Raw genomic sequence first — 11,372 nt, forward strand, 5'->3', positions numbered from 1 at the left:
GATCGCTTGAGCCCAGGAGGTCAAGGCTGAGATCTTGCCACTGCACTGCAGCTTGGGCAACAGAGTGAGACCTTGTCTCAAACAAATAATTACAGAGAACTATAGGGGGGTGGGGAGGTTGTCACATGATACATTATAGTCAGTCCACACTGAGATGTTAAATGATTGATACATTTTTTATCATTATAATTTACAAATTATCTTCCTACCTCCTGTGTCTAATACAATCCCAGACAGATTTGAAACTCCCTGAGAGAAGGGCCAAGCTTCATACTTATTTATAACCACAATAGCATTTAGTAGAATGCAGCACGTCACTGATTCCCAGTCAAAATGTATGGAATGAGTGGAAAACAGTAAGATGTGCTATGAGGTTGTCAGAGATTCTGGTTTAGGGAGGCTTGATTTAGTTACTTTTCAGGGTAATTTCTTTTAAGCAGCTTGGTTGTTAGAACTTCCTTGGTAGAGTTACTGTGTTTATTTTGCATTCATGTGCTTAGTTCAAGACAGAGTCCATAGTTCAAATCATTGAAAATGACTCATTAAAATTTTCCTTTTTTTTTTCTAATAAACATGGAAGAAGAGCCATTTATCCATTAGATGCTATGGATCGAGCAACTAAATGGCAAAAGTAAAAATCCCTACACAAGGTTTAGAACAAAAGTAGTTGACAAGGTATCCCCACAAACCCCAAATGTAAGAGGGGTGAGGAGGAACCACAGACAGCTGCAAGACCTGAGTGAAGTCAGCAGATAAAAACAAGGGCATGACAAAGCATGTGGTGGACATGAAGAGAGGAGAATCCAAAAATAGCATCAGGTTCCCCCAGGAAAGTGTGGCGAGAACAGCAGCTGAAAACAGGAAGGATTTCGCGCCGTGCAGTAGTGAGTGAGTGCAAGGGGCCCATGGTGAGACCTGAAAGCCTAGAGCAATCCTTCCTTCCGGGATTAAGACCCCTCACAGAAGGGAAGCTCTTAAGATGGAATGAGGATTTTGCATGATGTCGACTAGAGAAATGTAAGAAAGAGAAAGTGCAGAAAAAGGTGAGAAAAGGGAAGTTTCATGAGGCAAGCTTCCCTATTTTAGCACACTTATTAAAACAACAGAAAAGTTTGCGAGGTGCTGTGGTCTGATGTTTGTGTTCACTCCTCCCAATTCACATGCTGATATCTCATCACCAGTGTGATGATATTAGGAAGAAGGGCTTTTGGGAGGTGATCATGTCATGATGGTGGAGCCCTTACAAATGGGATTAGTGCCCTTATGAAAGAGGCCCCAGAGAGCTCCCTAACCTTTCCACCACCGCCACCTGAGGACACAGCAGGAAGGCACTGTGTGGACCAGGAAGCAGGACCTCACGAGACACTGAATCTACCAATGTCTGTATTTGTCAAGTCCAGTCTTGATCTTAGGCTCCCCAGCCTCCAGAACTGTGAAAAATAAATTTCTGTGGTCTCTAAGCCACGCAGTTTATGGCATTTTGTTAAAGGAGCCCAAACGAGCCAAGACACTAGGTGAAGTTGCAGAAGCTCTCCGGAACTCTGCCTCCTTCTAGGTGTTAAGGACAAGTAACCTGCCTAAGGAGGAGCACTTGAGAAGAAATGACATCAAAGATGCACAAAGCTATCATCAGAAAAAACAATGAAGGCCAGGTGCGGCGGCTCACGCCTGTAATCCCAGCAACCTCATCTCTCAAAAAAAAAAAAAAAAAAATCAGCCAGGTATGGTGGCATGTGCCTGTAGTTCCAGCTACTCAGGAGGCTGAGGTTAGAGGATCATTTGAGCCTGGGAGGTTGAGGGTGCCGTGAGCTATGACTGTGCCACTGCACTCCAGCCTGGGTAACAGAGTAAGACCCTGTGAAAAAAAGAGAGAAAGAGAAAAAGGGAGGAAGGGAGGAGTGGAGGAAGGGAAGAGGGGAGGAAGGGAGGAAGAAGACATTTGTACCCACAATGAAAGCATACCACAAAGACATGACCATAAAACAGATAAAAGCTGTAGCCTATTGTTTCAGAACAAGCTCAAGACCTTAAGGGAGTAAATAGAAGATATGAAGTAATAACATAAATCTAAGTTAGGAAAACTTAGAAATTAAGTAACACTTCAGAAAAGAATTAAAAATAAAAGGAAAAAGGTAAGAAATATAAACTAAATAGCAGTACCTACTTCGCAATATTGCTGTAAGTATTAAACACTTTACTATATATAAACTGTTGGGCGTGTGCCTGCCACATAGTTAGTGCTCAGTAAGGATTACCTGTTACTCTGATTATGTTGTCGACCCAGAGACAGGCCCATGGGCTGGGTGGGTGTCCTGTGTGCCAACAGTGGCGGGGGGCCTGTCTTGTCTGCGTGTGTCTCCTCCATCCACAGGTGGCGTGTGAACTCCTGCAGCAGTAGGGTTTGGGGAGCAGGTGAGCTATGGCAGTCAAGAGAGATGACCACTCCACCACTCTTTGTCACAGCATACTAATTACTGTGGCCCTGGCCTCTCCACCCCATCAGTCATTGAATTTTAGCAAATGCCAAGCACAAATGTCTCCCCAACACCTAGACTCAACACACACCCCACAGTGGGCACATCCTACATATACATGTATGACTTACACGTGCTAAATGTTACACAAAACAATAAGAATTCCACACATTTTGCCCAACTCACAATGTAGAAACGTGATCCTTACTTCATTATTTTTACTTAAATTTTACATTTTTATGGCTGTCTTAGAAGTCCTGTGAATTTTCTTTTTTTCTTTCTCTCTCTTTTTTTTATTTTTTTATTTTTATTTTTGGCAGATATGGGATCTTGCTATGTTGCCCAGGCTGGTCTCAAACTCCTAGCACCAAGCAACCCTCCTGCCTCAGCCTCCCAAATTCCTAGGATTACAGGTATGAGCCATTGCACCTAGCCAAAAGTTCTGTGAATTTTAATGCATGTTCTTTTTTTTTTTTTTTTACTGCCAGCAGCAGAAAAAGAATGACTTGTGTTTCCTTTTCTCACCAGTTTTTTCTATGACTCTATATCAATATCCTAGCCAGGGACCTGCTGCCAGGACTTCTCCCCGCCCGGGCTCTAGGCAAGAGCAGAGGAATGATTCAGTTCTCACCCAGCCAGAGGATGTAGCATTTCCATATACCACAGAGGGAAGGGGTATAGTATAGAAAGAGAGAAGATAGAACTACTCATCACACCAGAGTCTGCCCTACAGGCTTGAGATGGACAGAATCTAAGAAGGGCTGACCTGTTTCAGGATTTTTGTTTGTTTGTTTTTTGAGATGGAGTCTCACTCTGTCGCCCAGGCTGGAGTGCGATGACATGATCTCAGCTCACTGCAACCTCTGCCTCCCAGGTTCAAGAGATTATCTTGCCTCAGCCTCCTGAGTAGCTGGGATTACAAGCACACGCCACCTCACCTGCTTAATTTTTGTATTTTTAGTAGAGACTGGATTTCACCATGTTGGCCAGCTGGTCTCGAACTCTTGACATCAGGTGATCCACCTGCCTCAGCCTCCCAGAGTGCTAGGATTACAGGTGTGAGCCACCGCGCCAGGCTTGTTTCAGGATTTAAGGTCAACTAGGAAAGATTTTAATTTCCCAAGGTTAAAAAACAAAACAAAAAGAAGCCGCTCTTCCTCGCAGCTGCCACAGAACAGGCACCACACTGTAATATGTCAATCCTGCCAAGATATACTATCTTTTTACAAATTGTCAGCCTCAGTTCTGGCAGGTACAGAGTCCGCTCTTCGAATCCTGCCTGTGTCATGTCTCATCTGAGGGCTAGTCTGCCTAGCTGCCTGCAGATTTGCACCATCCCATCTGAGATGATCCGCCCTGCTCTGAGATGAATCGTTGAGATCGCAAAGACAGTGATGCTGTATGTAAGCCAGGCACTGTGCTTACTCCTGTGTGAGCTGCATGTACATCCCATGCGGGGGTCCCTGGCTTCCAGTTCCTTTGTCACTCACGGAAGATCATATCAATACATTCTGGAAATGACAAAAAGAATAAATTTCTAAATAGGAAAACATAAGTGCTCACAATTCACTAAGGATTTTGCAGATTTCCCAATTATCATACATCCACGCCACCAGGAATATGCCCATCAAATAATAAAACCCAAAATTATATTCCTCAGTATGCTGGGTCAGTCACTGCCATCCAAAGAATTCCATACATCCAGACTAGCCTGGGCAACAAAAGTGAGACCCCATCTCTACAAAAAAAAAATTGTTTTAATTAGCCAGGTGTGGTGGAGTGCTCCTGTAACCCTAGCTACTTGAGAGGCTGAGGTGGGGGGATTGCTTGAGCCCCGGAGGTTGAGGCTACAGTGAGCTGAGATTGCATCACTGTACTACAGCCTGGGTGACAGAGTGAAACCCTGTCTCAAAAAAAAAAAAATTAGCTGGGCGAGGTGGCGGGCGCCTGTAGTCCCAGCTATTCGGGAGACTGAGGCAGGAGAATGGCGTGAACCCAGGGGGCGGAGCCTGCAGTGAGCCGAGATCGCGCCAGTTCTCTCCAGCCTGGGCGACAGCAAGACACTGTCTCAATAAATAAAAAGAAGAAGAAGAAAAGAAAAAGAAAAAAATGTTAGTGGACAACTTAGAATGGGTGGGGCAGTACATAGTTTTTCAGCATTCCTTCAGTGTTATATAAAATAAAAATTTGAAAACTACTGAGCTACTGAGCTAGATGACAGGAAACATTCTCTCGACCCAAAATGAGAAGGTTGAGCCCTTGATCTTTTAATGTAGACATGTTCTAATATTATTCATACAAATTAACTTATATAAGCTATACAGTTATTAGGGAACAACATATACGGGAATATTCTCAATCTTAGTTGAATCAGATTTGGGAGGATATTTACACAAACCAAATAAAAAATCATTGCACACTACGCAAACTATAAAACACATGTCACAAAATTAGCTGGGCATGGTGGCGCATGCCTGTAATTCCAGCTACTCGGGAGGCTGAGGCAGGAGAATCACTTGAACCTTGGAGGTGGAGGTTGCAGTGAGCTGAGATCGCGCCACTCTACTCCAGCCTGGGCAACAGAGCGAGACTCCATCTTAAAAAAAAAAAAAAGAAAAACAACCAAATGAACAAACATACACTTATCAGATAACTTCACTGGAAGAAAAGTTACGTTCTCTTCTCTGTCTTTTTCACAGTGAATCAGCAGGCAGTTATTAAGCATTTTCTATGTGCCAACATTGTGTTAGCTTGTACTGGGGAATACAAAATACAATCATTTCTCACAGTAGTTTTGTTCTAAAAGTTGCCGCAAACACTGAATTGGTAACTACTAAAACCTTTGACCCTAGAGGAATTATAGGGTTAGGTTCCTGCAAGCCTCTGACCATGACGTTTTCATCAACCAATCAATGCATAACCTTGGGGTATTTTTTGTTTTGCTTTGTTTTGTTTTGAGATGGAGTCTCACTCAGTCACCCAGGCTGGAGTATAGTGGTGCGATCTCAGCCCATTGCAACCTCCACCTCAAGGGTTCAAGTGATTCTCCTGCCTCAGCCTCCTGAGTAGCTGGGACTATAGGCATGCACCACCACACCCAGCTAATTTTTTGTATTTTTAGTAGAGACAGGGGTCTCACCATGTCGGCCAGGATGGTCTCGAACTCCTGACCTCAGGTGATCCACCCACCTCAGCCTCCCAATCATGCCTGGGATTACAGCCATGAGCCACCGTGCCTGGCCCATAACCTTGTTTTATTTGTGTTTCTGTTTAAAGACACCTTATTTAATATACATTAACAACAGCCAACAGCCCCTAAAACTCATGCCTAAACCAAGCTTATCTAACACACATATTTTCTCTGTAAGGCACATCACAGCCTTCTTGCTCTTAGGAACACTAGCCAGCATGAAAACACTGTGCTTGGGGCTTTTCAACAGCAAAATCAACAGGAAGCACAAAAATGTGGCAAAATGACACTAACTAGACCATGCTAAGGAAGCTTGTTCACAGCATGAGTCGAAACAGGAAGGCCGAGCATTGCCTTGTTCCATCTCAGTTGGGAACATATATTTGGGCAACTCAAATCTTGTGTCACTCATGCATGCCTGTGAATTACCTCAAAAGCACTGTGAGTATTGACTTTGTGGTTACCTGTGAAGTTTGGCAAGCAGGCAGATTTACCAAGTCCAAATTTATGAATCATGAGAGTCAACTGTAAATGCATGCTTAAGAAGCATAACTCTAGCAGGAAAGCAAGACACAAAATACAGTCATGCATCAAATAACGTTTTGGTCAATGATGGATTGCACATACGAACAAGCAGTCCCATAAGATTATAATGGAGATGAGAGATCCCTATTGTCTAGTGATGTCAGAGCCATAGTAAAGTTGTATAGCAACGCATTGCTCATGTGTTTGTGGTGGTGCTGGTATAAACACACCTGCTTCATGTCCAGTCATGTAAAAGTCCAGCACATGTAATTATGTGTAGTATATCATACTTGATAATGACAGCGAATGACTTTCACTGGTTTGTGTATTTACCATGCTATTTTCCTTATCATTATATTAGAGTATATACTCATTCTACTTATAAACAAAAGTGAACAGCCCTGCCAGTCTTCAGTTCTTAATCTTATTTTAAAAACTGTGGTCATGGGAGGCTTAGCTGGGTCATAACATACATCAGGTTGGTCATTTCCTGGGCTACATACCTTGTATAGAATAACATTATACAAACAAGCTTTTTTTTTAAGAGTTCCAGTACACTTATAATAACCATAAAATAATAGGACTGTAGCAACTTTTTGTCCTACCTCAGTGACTTGATGTATACACTGGGAACAGCCCTTAGTCTGAGGAAGGTCAGTTGAAGTTCTTACTGTACAAGTCCAAATTTTAAGGAAAATGAGTCCCACGAGGAGTTTTCTCATGCTTCAGCTGTGCGTGGACCAGTCAGCTTCCGGGTGTGACTGGAGCAGGGCTTGTCTTTTTCAGAGTCACTTTGCAGGGGCTGGCGAAGCTGCTCGCATCCACGTACAGCTGCTAGTCTACTGATGTTTAAGGATGGTCTCGGAGGTTGGGCCTGCTAGAATAAACTGAGTCCAGTATCTCTACATGGTTATGTTCAACTGGGCTGTCTGATACCAGGAGCAAGGTGGTGGGGTTTAGGGTGTTGTAAACTTCACCTGTTATGCGGGGATTTTCACAGAGCAAGCTTTGGCATCTAGTTAGTCTAGCATTCACTAGCTGATGATGTCCTTTGCTATTTATTAAAGGCACCACAGCATGGGGGACTTAATGTTTAGGTTTTGCCTAAGAGTTAGCTTATCTGCTTCTTATGCTAACAGGGCTGTTGCTACCAGAGTCCTTAGACATGGGGGCCAGCCTTTGGAAACCCCGTTTAGTTGTTTTGTGAGATAGGCCAGTGGCCTTGGCCAGGGCCCTACAGTCTGGGTTAAAACTCCAACTGCAATTTTTTCTCTTTCTGACACACAGGGTGTAAAGGGTTTTGTCAGGTCAGGTAGCCCCATGGCTAGGGCCGACATGAGTTTTTGTTTTTTTTTTTTTAACTCATGAAAAGCTTGTTGCTGTTGGTTGTAATAGATGTAGTTTATCTAATCTACATTTTTATTAACTGTCACATACTAAAATATTGACTTAAATCCTGTACCTATTTGATTTCAAGCTTTAAATTGATCTGGTATTCCTTGCGGGGCTCCAGTTGCATCTAAATAGATGTGAGAGTTGAAAGACCCATAAGGGGCTTCTCTCGCTTTACGATATCTTATTTTTTTCTCCTTCTGGTTGATGAAATGCCAGGTGAAAGGGATAGCCAAATGGACTAAACCACAAGTGCCACTCCAGTTATTCAGCAGAGTGCCCGGTAAAGGTCCACCACAATACCACCACACATCTGCATGGGGAAGAACAAACGCTGACTGATTGATAAGCTCTTGAAAATTCTTAAGCTCATTGCATCCCTTCAGGTCTCCAAGGAATGCTAAGTTTCCTGCCTGTCGTGAGAGACACAAAGTGAACTTAGTGTTGGGAGGTGGAAGTTGGCTGGCCCTCGGGGGCTGACCCGCAGGGTGCCGGACTCCAGGATACAGCAGAGAGAGCTTGGCATGACTTATTACTCCAGGCTGTATAATCCTGGAAAAGAGCTACCATGCAGCCTACGCCTGGTCGACTGGAGGACCACCTTAGTGGAAGCGAGACAATCTGGGCCTCTGGCCTGCCGTGTGCACAAGAATAACAATTGCTTTTGTTTAACATGCAGAAGGAATATTTGATCAATTTTAACCAGGCATTTCATCTTGGTATGCTGTCTTAATTGCCAAAGTTTGTTTTAAGTCTTTAACTTCTATGATCCTCTAGTAAAATGAATGTACAATTTTAGGAAATTACAAAAACCGGTTGGGGCAGTCCATCCTTGCTCTTTAGTGGTCCACAGAACATTGGACCAACTACGGCATAAAAGCTCTACATTGGGGGCAAGACTCCTGGTTGGCACTGGGGTCTTTATCGAAATCTGCCCGGATTAAATGGTCCTGGTTTACTAATGTCCACTCTGAGGAGAGTCAGGAGGGACAGAGGTACTTTTCTGAAGTAGAGAGCTGTCTTTGACTTGGCAAGTCTCCACAGGGTCTAACAAGGCAAGTATTAAATGCAATAGTTTAAGGCGAAATTGACTTGGTTATGTTAACAACTAGATGATCAGCAATAGAGCACAGAAAGAAGAAAGAGTAATAGAATAGATGAAAAGAGTTAATTTTTTCTCAGCTTTAGTTTGGTAGGGTTTTCCCCTGGGACTATGGCCCACGACCCTGGAAGGGGTGGCGCTTTCTTCGGGTGTGATGAGTCCCTCCTTTTTTTGCTGTACAAACAGCAGTCTTGGTGGTTAGCAGCACAAGGTAGGGTCCTTCCCAGGCTGGCTTGAGTTTTTCTTCTTCACCCTTTGATGAGAACGTGATTTTCAGGCTGGTGCTGGTTTACTGGAAATTCTAGGGGTGGTACCTATGCTAAAAGACTTTTAGTTTTTGAGGGAAAGGAAAGTGGAAGATAAACCAAGTGTATAATTTCTAAGAAATTGACCTTTTGTTTTAAATGTGGGGACCTTGGCAGTGGACTTCATAGTCCTTGGTGACTTCTTACTGAGAAATTTCCTTTAGCACCTATTTTTATTAGTTTTTAAACCAAAGAGAGCCAAATACCATTTTACATTTAACAATGCTATTTGTATGATTTTTATACCAGATAAGCTAAATTTTACCTTTATATTAGTGTGTTATTAATGTTAAACCTAATTTTAATAAAACCTTGTAGACATATTTATCCAATTTTTAATGTTTGACCATAAGGTAAGATTTTATAGACTCTTTTTAACCTTTTATAATTTTTGCTAAAGAGCAGATTGGTGCTTTAAGAAAAATCTGCTATGCTTTTATTTTAATGTCCAGTTTACAGCAAAACTGGATGATACCTCTAACTTTAGCCAATGTTTACACACAGAATTTTCTTTTCAATTTACATTTTAAAACTTGATTAAACCTTTAAAACAAAATATACTTTTAACCTTTTAATGTAGGTAAAAATTTATATTCTTATGCCTCCTTATAATTCTTTTACCAAAGGTATATTTTAATTTCCTTATACACCTTGCACATAAACTGTTTTTTTCTTAGCTACTTGTATATATCTCTCTTTCTCTCTTTGACTTTGTCTGTCTCTCTTTGACTTTCCTTTTGCCTCTGTCTCTTCCTCTGTTTATCTGCCTCTCTCTCTCTCTCCTCTCTCTCTCTCCTCTCTGTATCTCTCTCTCTCCTTTCTGCCTCTCTCTCCTCTCTCTCCTCTGCCTCGCTTATGCTGCAGTTCTCTCAACCACTGTGGAGAGATCTAAAACCAGCTGTAACCAAGCGTCTATGTATGGGAGCTGGTCTGGGTGCACTGGCTTACAGGTTACCTTGTGCCATACCTTTGAAACAAGGGACCCGTCCAGGCTTTCTTCTGATGGCCAACCCACCTCTAATGCCGGCCGGTCTATTTTGCACAAAGTTTTAAGTTTTCCTGGTGTCATAGTACTCCATAGTCTCCCTTAAATCCTTTTTTGAAAATTTTCAACATAGTTCCTAGTAGGGTGGGCTTATTTGTGCCTGACCCATGCTTCTTCGAGACAAAACACCACACTCACACCACACGCACACCACAAAACAAACAAGGGGAAAAAAGGGAACAAACACACTTTTGCAGTTTACACCAAACCAAAATCAGAGTATCCAGAAATCCAAACCAGGTCAAAACCAAAACCAAAGTATCAAGCAATCCAAGTCAAGTCAAAAACAAAAACCAAAGTGCCGATAAAGGCACGCCATGGGTGATCAGGCCACACTTTCACTCAAATGGAGTAGGCAAGTTCCAAAGACTAGTCTTACCAAATTTCAGATGTCCGGCCTCCAAGTACCAGTTCCTTCCCGGTGTTCAGCCACTGCATTGATCCTCCACAGGGGCCTGCTACACACTGCTCTGACGAGGCGTCCCACCAGGGCAAATGCCTACCCGGGATGCTCTCAGGATCCACATCAGAGAGTGGAGGGCTGGTCGGAGTCCCCCGCAGAGATGTGCCACAGGGCAGGCTTAAGCCGCCTAAGGAGCTGCTTCGACCATCCGCCAATCATCTCACTTCCTGGTCAGGGAACCAAGAAATGTAAGAGTAGCAGACAAAACTCCTCAGACACCGAGTTAAGGAAGGGCTTTGTTCGGCCAGGAGCATTGGCAAGACCCTGTCTCAAGAGCCGAGCTCCCCAAGTAAGCAATTCCTGTCCCTTTTAAGGGCTCACAACTCTAAGGGGGTAGGCATGAGAAGGTCGTGATCGATTGAGCAAGCAGGGGGTACGTGACTGGGGGCTGCATGCACCGGTAATTAGAACGGAACAGAACAGGACAGGGGTTTTCACAGTACTTTTCTATACAATGTCTGTAATCTACAAATAACATAACCGGTTAGGTCAGGGGTCGATCTTTAACTACAAGGCCCAGGGTGTGGCGCCGGGCTGTCTGCTTGTGGATTTCATTTCTGCCTTTTAGTTTTTACTTCTTCTTTCTTTGGAGGCAGAAATTGGGCATAAAACAATATGAGGGGTGGTCTCCTCCCTTACCGTCAAAGCAGGAGTCAGCAGAGGGGGCAGAAGCACTAAGTTGCTGCAACAACACCTGAGAGTGCAGCCAGGAGGGGCCCACCCCCAACCCCCGCCTGAGAGTGCAGACAGGAGGGGCCCAGTCCCCACCCCCACCTGACTCCCAGTGTCGAGCGCCCTGGGGAGAGCTGTGTCCACGGACATCCTGCAGGGTAGGCCAGCACCAAAACCCAGTCTCTTCTTGCATTTTACTCTAAG

The 11,372-nt window shown here is 43.6% G+C and overlaps 1 long non-coding RNA gene across 1 annotated transcript; it reads right to left on the reverse strand.

Annotated features, from left to right (window-relative positions):
• Window positions 1-709: 709 nt before the first annotated feature.
• LOC131383474 (uncharacterized) lies at window positions 710-10,760 on the reverse strand. The gene is made up of 3 exons (XR_009213519.1): window positions 10,413-10,760; window positions 3,241-3,985; window positions 710-2,386 (listed from the first exon to the last, which is right to left on the reverse strand). It is a non-coding gene; the product is annotated as an uncharacterized LOC131383474 (long non-coding RNA).
• Window positions 10,761-11,372: the final 612 nt, after the last annotated feature.

The sequence above is a fragment of the Hylobates moloch genome, unplaced genomic scaffold (genome assembly GCF_009828535.3).
Source record: "Hylobates moloch isolate HMO894 unplaced genomic scaffold, HMol_V3 SCAFFOLD_5, whole genome shotgun sequence".
Taxonomy (NCBI): domain Eukaryota; kingdom Metazoa; phylum Chordata; class Mammalia; order Primates; family Hylobatidae; genus Hylobates; species Hylobates moloch.